Genomic DNA, 10,815 nt, shown 5'->3' on the forward strand with positions numbered 1-10,815 from the left:
TCCGAATCAGAATAGCCAACTAATTCAAATATAGCTCCTTTGGGATACCAAAGGCCAATGCTTGGTGTGTGCTTAAGATACCTAAGGATTCTTTTTACGGCAATTAAATGTGTTTCCTTAGGATTAGCTTGAAATCTAGCACACATACACACACTAAATATGATGTCGGGCCTAGATGCGGTTAAATATAACAAGCTATCAATCATAGAACGGTAGAGTTTGATCAACCAGGTTACCTCCCTCATCTAGGTCGAGATGTCCATTGGTAGGCATTGGTGTCTTGATTGGCTTACATTCATCCATCTTGAATCTCTTGAGAAGATCTTTTGTGTATTCTCTTGAGAGATGAAGATGCCTTCTTTCATTTGCTTGACTTGAAAACCAAGAAAGAACGTAAGCTCACCAATCATGGACATCTCGAACTCCTTCGACATCAATTCACCAAATTCTTTGCATGAGTCTTCATTTGATGATCCAAAGATGATATCATCAACATATACTTGACAAATGAAGATATGCCTATCAAGCTTCTTGGTGAATAGTGTGGTGTCGACCTTCCCAATGGTGAAGCCCTTCTCAATGAGAAAGTCCTGAAGGCACTCATACCAACCTCTTGGGGCTTGCTTAAGCCCATATAGTGCCTTGGACAACCTATAAACATGATTAGGATATCTAGGGTCTTCAAACCTAGGAGGTTGATCAACATAGACTAGTTCATTAATAAAGCCATTTAAAAATGCACTTTTCACATCCATTTAATATAGTTTCATTTCATGATGTGATGCATATGCAAGTAGGATATGGATGGCTTCTAATCTTGCAACTAGTACAAAGGTCTCTCCAAAATCCAAACCTTCAACTTGAGAGAACCCCTTTGCAACTAGTCTTGCCTTGTTCCTCACAACAACACCTTGATCATCTTGCTTGTTATGGAACACCCACTTTGTTCCAATGACTCTTGCACCTTTTGGTCGCTCTTCAAGAGTCCAAACTTCATTACAAGTGAAGTTGTTCAACTCTTCATGCATGGCATTGATCCAATCCAGATCTTTAAGAGCTTCTTCTACCTTAGTAGGCTCATAGCAAGAGACAAAAGAGTGATGAGCAATAAATGAAGCAAGTTTTTGAGATCAAGTCATTACACCCTTTGATGGACTCCCTATGATGAGATCTTGTGGATGATCTTGTAGGAGAAGTGTATTTCTTCTATTGACCACTTGAGGAGGAGGTTGTGGAGCATTAACATCTTGTGCTTGTACCACCATTTGCTTATGTGAGATATGAGTATCTTCATTTTCTACTCTCCCATCTTTTTCACCATCTTATGGCACACTTGATGAAGAAGGTTGATCAATAAATTGTACATCATCTTTTGGCTTGATGTCTCCCACTGGAATGTTCTTCATAGCCTCCCTCAATGGTTCATCACCTATATCATCAAGATTCTCATGTGCTCCTTGGGAGCCATTAGATTCATCAAATTCCACATCATATGTTTCTTCAACCAAGCTAGTAGCATGATTAAATACTCTATATGCTTTGGACTTTGATGAGTAACCAACAAGAAAACCAATATCACAACATCTTTGGAACTTCCCTAGGTGTTGCCGCTTCTTGTAGATATAGCATTTGCAACCAAACACCCTAAAGAAGAAGACATTCGGCTTCTTCCCATTGAGCAACTCATAAGGTGTCTTGCCAAGGAACTTTTGAAGGAATAGGCGGTTGGATGCATAGCATGCGGTGTTGATTGCTTCCACCCATAGAGCTTTGGGGGTGTTGTACTCATCTAGCATTGTCCTTGCAAGAGTGATCAAAGTCCGGTTCTTCCTCTCAACTACACCATTTTATTGAGTATAAGTTGCGGAGACTTCATGCTTGATCCCAACTTCATCACAATAAGCTTCAATGTTTGTGTTGTCAAATTCTTTTCCATTGTCACTTCTTATCTTCTTGAGCTTCACTTCAAATTCATTTTGAGCTCTCTTGGCAAACTTCTTGAAGCAAGATGCAACTTCGGATTTGTCATGAAGAAAGAATACCCATGTATACCTTGAATAGTCATCAACAATCACAAGACAATAGAGATTCCCTCCCAAACTCTTGTATGTTGTTGGTCCAAATAAATCCATGTGTAGGAGTTCTAGCACTCTTGTGGTTGACATGAAAGCTTTGGTTGGATGAGTATTTGCAACTTGCTTGCCGGCTTGACATGCACTACAAAGCTTGTCCTTTTCAAACTTCACATCCTTCAACCCTCTCACCAAATCATTCTTCATAAGCTTCTTGAGTGAGCTCATCCCAACATGAGCAAGTCTTCTATGCCATAGCCACCCAAGTGTTGTTTTAGTGAATAGGCAAGTCTTCAAATTTGCATCTTCGAAGGTGAAGTCCACTAGATATAAGTTGTTGTATCTAAATCCATTGAATATCATTTGATTGTCATCTACCTTGGATACAACAACCTCCTTCTCGGTGAACAAGCATTGGAAGCCAAGATCACACAATTGTCCAACGGATAACAAGTTGAAGCTCAATGAAGCAACATAGAGCACATTGGAGATGGAATGATCATTTGATATTGCCACTTTGCCCAATCCTTTAACCTTGCCCTTTGAATTATCTCCAAATGTTATTTTCTCTTGTCCATCTACCTATTCATCTAGTGAGGTGAACATACGAGGATCACCGGTCATATGTTGAGTGCAACCACTATCAATAACCCAATGACTTCCACCAGTCTTGTAGTTCACCTACACACAAGAGATTCAAGCTTTAGGAATCCAAACTTGTTGAGGGCCCTTCACCTTCTCAACAAGTGACTTAGCCACCCAAATCTTCTTAGGCCTATTCTTGTTAGGGGGTCCTAAGAACATGACTTTCATCTTCCCACTAGAGTCCTTTCTAAGCATGTAGTGAGCATTGAAGGCAAAGGGTCTAGCATGCTTGGGCAAGGGTTGTGGCGGTGGAGTTTGGCACTCATGAGCAAAGTGGCCTTCTTGTCCACACTCAAAACATCTCTTTGGCTTTGGCTTTGGCTTTGGCTTTGATTGTTGTTGTTGAACTTGAGCCTTCTTCTTCTCTACACTTGCCACATATCCAATGCCACTTCTATCCATCTTCATGACGGTGTTCATGAGTAGCTCACTTTGGAGGTGCTTGCCTCTAGCAAACTTGCTCAACCCAATCTTGAGATGCTCTTTCTCCAACTTGAGCTTCTTATTTTCTTCCTTTAGAGCATCATCTTTCTTCTCTTCCTTGAGCTTCTTGTTTTCTTCTTTGAGCTTCTCATTCTCAAGGATCAACTCTTTGTCATGATCAAGAGTTTCTAGCACAATGGTGTTGTGGCTTTTCATTTCTTCAAGATCTTTCATGAGCTTTTCATTTGTGTTCTTGAGCTTGACATATTCATCATAGTCATTGCACTCAACCACTTGCTTGCCTTTGCCACTAGATCCTTGCTCAATGCTCTCATCAATCAAATCATCACATGATGTAGCTATATCAATCTTAACAACATGGTTAGTAGCATCATGTGGCTCATTTGGTAAAAATTCTTGAGCAATAACAAGAGTATCATGATTGATCTTAAGAGTTGTATACTCATCTTTTAGCTTGTTGTGGCTAGTGATGAGCTCATTGTGCACCCACTCAAGTTTATCATGTTTATCTTTAAGCTCTTTCTTAGAAGATTTGAGCTCCTTGAGTTTGGATGATATAGTATCATTAGTTTCTCTAAGCTCATCATTAGCCTTTTCCAATGTATCACATTTTGCTAAAAGTGAATCATTTTTAGCATCAAGCTTTTCATTTTTAGCTCTACTCTTCCTAATGATCTTAGTGTATTTTCTTAGTATTTTGACAAGATCATCATATGAAGGTGAATCATCATCATCGCTAGTGCTATCACTATCATCATCACTAGCATGTTCATCATCACTACTATCACCATCATTTGATACCTTGTGTTCACCCTTGGCCATAAGGCATAGGTGTTTAGAGGATGATGGCGATGGTGGCAGTGAAGATGAGAGATCAATAGCAATGGCGGCCACCTTCTCATTGTCACTATCATCATCGGATGATCTACTTGATGAATCAATGTCCGTGAGCCAATCACCGATGATGTAGGCCTTTCCACTCTTCTTCTTCTTGTGGAAGTCTCTCTTTTTGCCATCTCTCTTCTTGTATGGCTTGTTCTTCTTCTTCTCATCTTCATCTTCATTGCTTGAGTCATCTTTCTTGCCCTTGTTCTTGTTCTTGAACTTGTCTTTCTTGGGCTTTGTGCATTGATGAGCGAGATGGCCAAGTTCGCCACAATTATAGCAATCCATCTCGGAGATTGGCTTCCTTCATGAGCATGTGAAGAACTTCTTCTTCTTACCATCAAACTTGATGCCACTCTTGTTGAGCTTCTTTAGCATCTTGGCGGTCTTCTTCACCATGAGAGCAAGGCTTTCATCATCAACTTCATCTTCACTTGAGCTTTCATACTCAAGTCTTGCCTTGCCCTTCTCTTGGCTAGCTTTGAATGCTAAGTCTTTGTCTTTCTTCTTGTTAGAGGATGAGCCATCTTGTGGCGTGATGTGCATGTACATCTCATGAGCATTGATCTTTCCCAAGATTTGTGTCGGTGTAGCGGCGGAAAGATCACCTTGATGTAGCACGGTCACAATATGCCCATATTTGTCAATGGGGAGGACACTCAAGATCTTTCTCACAACGTCGGATGGTGACCTTTGAGTAAGTCCAAGCCCATTGACTTCCTCTACAAGAACATTTAAACGTGAATACATCTCATTAGCACATTCTTTGGGAAGCATTTCAAATGAATTTAACTTTTTGATTACAAGATGATAGCGTTCCTCACGCTCACTCTTGGTTCCCTCATGGAGCGCACAAACGTCCGACCATAGTGCATGGGCATCTTTATGGTTCCTTACGCGGTTGAACACATCTTTGCAAAGGCCTCTAAAGATGGTGTTGTGAGCCTTTGCATTCCATTTTTCATAATTAACCTCATCGCCTTGAAGGTTAGTAGCATCCCGAGGTTTTGGGAAGCCTTGTGAGGTGGCTCTAAGAATACCAACATCTAGAGCTTCTAAGTATGCCTCCATGCAGATTTTCCAATATGGAAAGTCATCTCCCTCAAAGATAGGAGGAGGTCCATCCCCATGAGACATCTTGCTCTAAGTGGTTAAGCTTAAAAACGTGAGCACGAGGCTCTAATACCAATTGAAAGGATCAAGATGCCCAAGAGGGGGGGGGGCTGAATTGGGGTAATTCTAAATTTTCTTGCAATAATCAAATCCTATGGTTAGCCCAATTAACCCCTTGTGCCTAGAAAAATGTTTCTATTAATCTAACGCACAACGGACTTGCAACATATGTTCCAAACTTAGTCTAGCATGACAATTCTATGAATGTAAAGACAAGTATTGAATTGCTCAAAGTAAATGCTCAAAGTAAATAGAGAGAGAGGAACGCAGCGATGTTTTGCCGAGGTATCGGAGAGTTGCCACTCCCCACTAGTCCTCGTTGGAGCACCCACGCAAGGGTGTAGCTCCCCCTTGATCCGCGCAAGGATCAAGTGCTCTCTACGGGTTGATTCTTCGACACTCCGTCGCGGTGAATCACCCAAAACCGCTCACAACTTGAATTGGGTCACCCACAAGCTCCGTCGGGTGATCACCAAGCTCCCAATCACCACCAAGCCATCTAGGTGATGGTGATCACCAAGAGTAACAAGCATGAACTCTCACTTGACCACACGAAGCCTAATGAGAAGATGGATGCACACTTGGCTACTCTTGATTCACTAATGAGGCTACTCTCTTGGATTCTCAAATCTCAATCACCTCACTAGGACCTTGCTCTTCTTGGCACTTACAAACATGTTTCTCAGCTATTGGAATGAGCAAAAGTAACTCCACACACGAGTGGAGCTTCTATTTATAAGGCAGCCTAAAAAACGAACCGTTATGAGCTTCTGCGGGGTGACCGAACGCTCCGGTCAAGTTGACCGGACGCTCCGGTCAGTTCAACCCGCATTCCAATGATAATGTGTTGACCGGATGCTGGCAGGGTCTGATCACCACTGACCAGACGCGTCCGATCGCATTAAACCCTCACTGGAACCTTACTGTACTCGACCAGACGCTAGACCCCCAGGGTCCGGTCAGCACTGACCGAATACGTCCGGTCACAGATTCGCTTCTCTAGAACCTTACTGGAGTCGACCGGATGCTGCTTTCAGCGTCCGGTCACTTGACCACTCCAGTGTCCGGTCGCACCGAACGTAGTCACTTGATCAAATGAACTGACCGGACCCTGCGGCCAGCATCCGGTCACATCGGAGCCAGCGTCTGGTCAGCATTTGACCCTCCATTCACTTCCAACTCTCGATCATATGTGAATGAAGTTTGCTCCAATGGATCTTAGGCATATTGAGGAGCTACCTACTGCTAGTTTTAACAAGTGTGCACCACACCTAACTCACTAGACTCAGCTAGGTCAAGCTACCCATCCATACCCCCCTTAATAGTACGGCCAAAGGAAAAACAAAGTCCTAAACTACTCTAAGTGTCTCTTCAACTCCAATCGACACTTAGAACTAGTCATCCTTAACCTTGTCGTCCATCCTTTGAAAACTGAAATGATTTCCATTGTAGGGGCATGACCACCTCGATTGCCCAATCGATCTCCATTACCATGCCCAACTTAATTGCCTCTACAAAACACACGTTAGTCATAGTAATCTTGTATTGTCATTAATCACTGAAACACAACATGGGGCCTAGATGCTTTCACCCTTAGATCAAGAAGTGCCAGTGTGTGGATAAAACAATGTTAAACCTATACTATACTCCTTGATATGAGTGATCTCTCTCATGAACTTTTATTCTGAGACATGACTATCATCATTTTCTCTTTTTTTTCTATGAGCCTTCATGTGCTCATCATATATATTTTTACAATACTTTGGGACATTCATGTGTCCCACCTTTTTTTCAATACCTTGGGACCTTCATGTGTCCCAAATCTTTTTATACCTTGGGACCTTCATGTGTCCCATTTTTTTATACTTTTGCATAGCCCATGTCTCTTGAACCACATATTGGGAGAGATCACTATCTTTTTAGAACATGGAGTATTTTCCTAATAGACATTTTTTTGTCTACTCCCAATGTAGGAGCAGAGTTTTGGGTGAATGGTGTTATGTTTTAGCGTATTCCTAGTATAGGAATAGCTTATATATGTGGGTGTGCATGATCTTGATCTTGGGGGTATGTTAACTTTCTCAACAAGGGTCAACAAGATTTGACAAGACTCAATGCAGGAATAAGTAGCATACTTTTGGAGGTCTTAAGTTCTGAACACTAGATATGTCTTTGGTAGGAATTTGCATATCATTGAGGAGCATTCTATTCAAATTTTGATTTTTGTAAAATAAATCCCAAGTTCTTCACATGAGAGAGCAAGGTTCTTTTTCATCCTACTATATCACATATTCCAATTACTTAGATAACATGGAGTCCCTATCATAGTTTGTTCATAAGTTATAGGGATATTAGTGAGGAATAAAGAGTATGCAATTTTAATCAAAGGATAGCATGGAGATTGAGCATCAATTGTTTTGTATTTTAAATTTATTTAGTTTTAATCTTTATCCAAATATAGGAAGATAGGGTGCACAAACTGAGTTTGGAATTGTCGATCTATTGTGCCTCATTTGTGGGGGAGGTTTTGAATGCTTGTGTGGATCGTCTCCCCCACACTTATTCTTGTACTGGCTTTTATTTTATAGAAAAACAAAAATGGAAACAAACAAGGGCTCTTCCAGCAGAATTACCGAGAAGCCTAAATTCTATTTTATTATTATTAGTAGTACCAATATTTTTAATTAATTAATTTATTGTTATTATTTTTATTTGTTCACCCAAGTTTTTATCTTTTTAGCATAACTCAAGCAAGGCTACGATAAAGTTTTATAGTGTATACATAGCCTTGGTTCGTCCATCAAAAATTACTTCCATTGTTTATGACAGTAACTCAAAGTTCATTAACTAAAATTCAACACCATGTTAAAATTTGATTAAAGAAGGCTATTTTAACCTAAGCATCATGCTTAATTTAAAAAGTCTATGGGTCCACGAATATTCGAACATACCCAAACCAGAGCATTTGTCATAAGTAAAAGAAGCATGAACTTGTATGATCAATTTTTATTTTCACATGGAGATAAATATGAGTAAAGGAGTTGGTGAACAATGAGTGACCTTTGCACACCTAGGTATACTTACCGGCAACTTATGTGGATGGATGCTTTTGAAACTGCTGCAGCAGTGGCTTGATTAGGTATGGCCTTTGCCCAGGCAACCAACAAGGCTATGCCACACACACAAATAGTGTGTATAGACCATGGTCCTTGGTGGTAGCAACAAAGGTCTAGAGGAGTAACCGTCTTGCGGCTCCTTCTCTCTTTTCTTTTTTTCTATTTTTTATATCATATATTGTTTTTCTCTTTTTTATAGCAAGGTAGAGCTGACATCATTTTTTTTCTTTTGAACCCAAGATGGCCTTTTGTGTGGATGGAAGTTTGTAGTGAGATTTCACCACCCTCCCCCACACTTGGACTTTTGTTTAAAAGTCAAGTATGCAATGTCGGGGGTTCCCCTTTGAGTGTGTTCCATCACAAAAGAACATCGATGTGTATGGTTGATGGGGCTCCCATGTTTTTTAGCATCATGTGCACCTTGCTCTTCTTGATCTCAACCTGAAAGGGTTAGCAACCAAGAATACCCAAAGGTGCATACTAACTTGACAACATGTTCTTGCTTTTATTAGAAAGGAAATTGTTTTTTATGATAATCATTAAATTTTTTATGATAATCCAGGGTATCTCTAGGCAGTGCTGGATTTATGATCTTTAAGCTTGACTGTGGGAACTTCATCTTGTAGCTATCAATGGTGGTATAGTTCCTAGCTTTACCACCAAACATTTAGCAATAATGTTCAAGCCACAGGGTTAGTACCACAATGCAACTTCGGGTTGCACACGGTACTAAGCACGATGTCCATGGCACAAAAGTTTTTTCTTGAAGGATACATCATGCATGATCAACGTTGAATCTCGACCATTGAGAATGACATTTGGATGGCCAGAGGGACATGGCTTGGGTTCGAGTGAGGGTGACAATGATTGTTCAGTTTCATAAGCAAGCTTAGGTGAAACAAATGGCGATATAAACTTCACCTCCTTGAACGGGTTATGGTTGGGTTGCTGCTTCACCTTTGGGCTTTCGGGACAAGGGATAGGAGTGGAGGAAGTAGTTGTTCCCAACTTTTCATTAAGGCCCCCATGTGAAGGTTTCTATTGGATAAGATTTTCTAAAGGGTAGCCTATGCGAATATCAAACTCAAGGATGGCATAGATATGGAAATCTATGAAAACCACAATTTTCTCAATTATGACTGGCACGGCCCTGGTGATCCCACAACACTAAAAAAATAGTCCCAAAGGACTTTTGAAGAGTTTATTGGTCGAGACTAGCAGCATGTTACCCAAAAGGTTTTTAGCTAGGAATTCTAACATGATACTAGTCCCGACTATGGGATTGTGTAGGGCTTCTATGTTTCTTTCCCTTAATGAGCAAGGTATGGTCGTGGAAGGTGAAACAATCTGAATTGCTTCAGAAGAATGTTTCACTTCCATTAACCATTCCTTTGACGGTTCCACTCTAGGGGAAACTTCCTTTGTGTGCTTTTCGTGACGTGATAACTTCGAGGTATTGGCGTAATCCTTGAATTTGATAGGGAACTCCGAAGGATGAAGTACTCTTTCCTTCGGTGTTCGTGGTTCAGATGAGGGCTCATAAGTCGAATCTAAGGATGGTATGGGTTTGGATTCGACTAATGAGGACTCCTCAACACTTAACATGACTTTGGCATGCAGGGGTTTTGTTCTTATGACGAAAGAAGTGTGACTATCTATGAAGTTTTCAAGGAATTTTACTTGTTCTGTCATAGGTTTGTGTGTAAAATGACCTCCGGTAGTCATGTCTAGGCTTACGTCAGCATCTATGTCAATACCCAAACGAAAGAGTCACAACAAAATGCTGTCGGGTAAAGACAAGTCTAGGCCGGCGTGTATCGACACTGAAAACCTGGCCCAGGCTGCACCTAAAGGCTCCTCGCATTGCTCAAAGTCGAGGATCACCCATGGTAGAGGGACGATACAGGACATGGGGAAGAATGCAAGACAAAACTTGTCCTTAAGTTCATCCCACTCAACATTCATACTTTCTACGGCGTGTGTGTACCATTGCTTCCCCTTCTCCATGAGAGAGAAGGGAAATAATTTCCACCTTAGTGTTTCCTGTGTCATTCCTGAGATGATTAGACACAAACACATCTCCTCGAACTCGTGCAGGTGCTGGCAGGGGTTTTCATTATCGTGCCCTAAGAAGGGTTGTGCCCAAACCATGGCTATTAAACTAGGGTGGAGTTCATAGCCAGATGAAAACTTTGGTTTTGGTGGTCGCTCAGGGAACTTGCCCTTTAAAGCAGATGGGTACAAAGTTGAAGTTGGCTTCATGGTGAAGAAGGTAAAAGAATTTTTTTTGTTTTTATAAAAAGAAAAGATATAGATACGAGGATGAACTAGGTTCGAAGAAAATAGCAACCATTCCCCAGCAATGGCGCCAGAAATGCTTGTTGGTATTTCTTAATGCAAATAGAAATAATCCGCAAGTGCACGGAAGTACCATTGTAGCACTTCACTCGGAAGTATTCAGGGTATCGTATTTTAACAGG

This window comes from Miscanthus floridulus, chromosome 11 (assembly GCF_019320115.1).
Source record: "Miscanthus floridulus cultivar M001 chromosome 11, ASM1932011v1, whole genome shotgun sequence".
NCBI lineage: Eukaryota > Viridiplantae > Streptophyta > Magnoliopsida > Poales > Poaceae > Miscanthus > Miscanthus floridulus.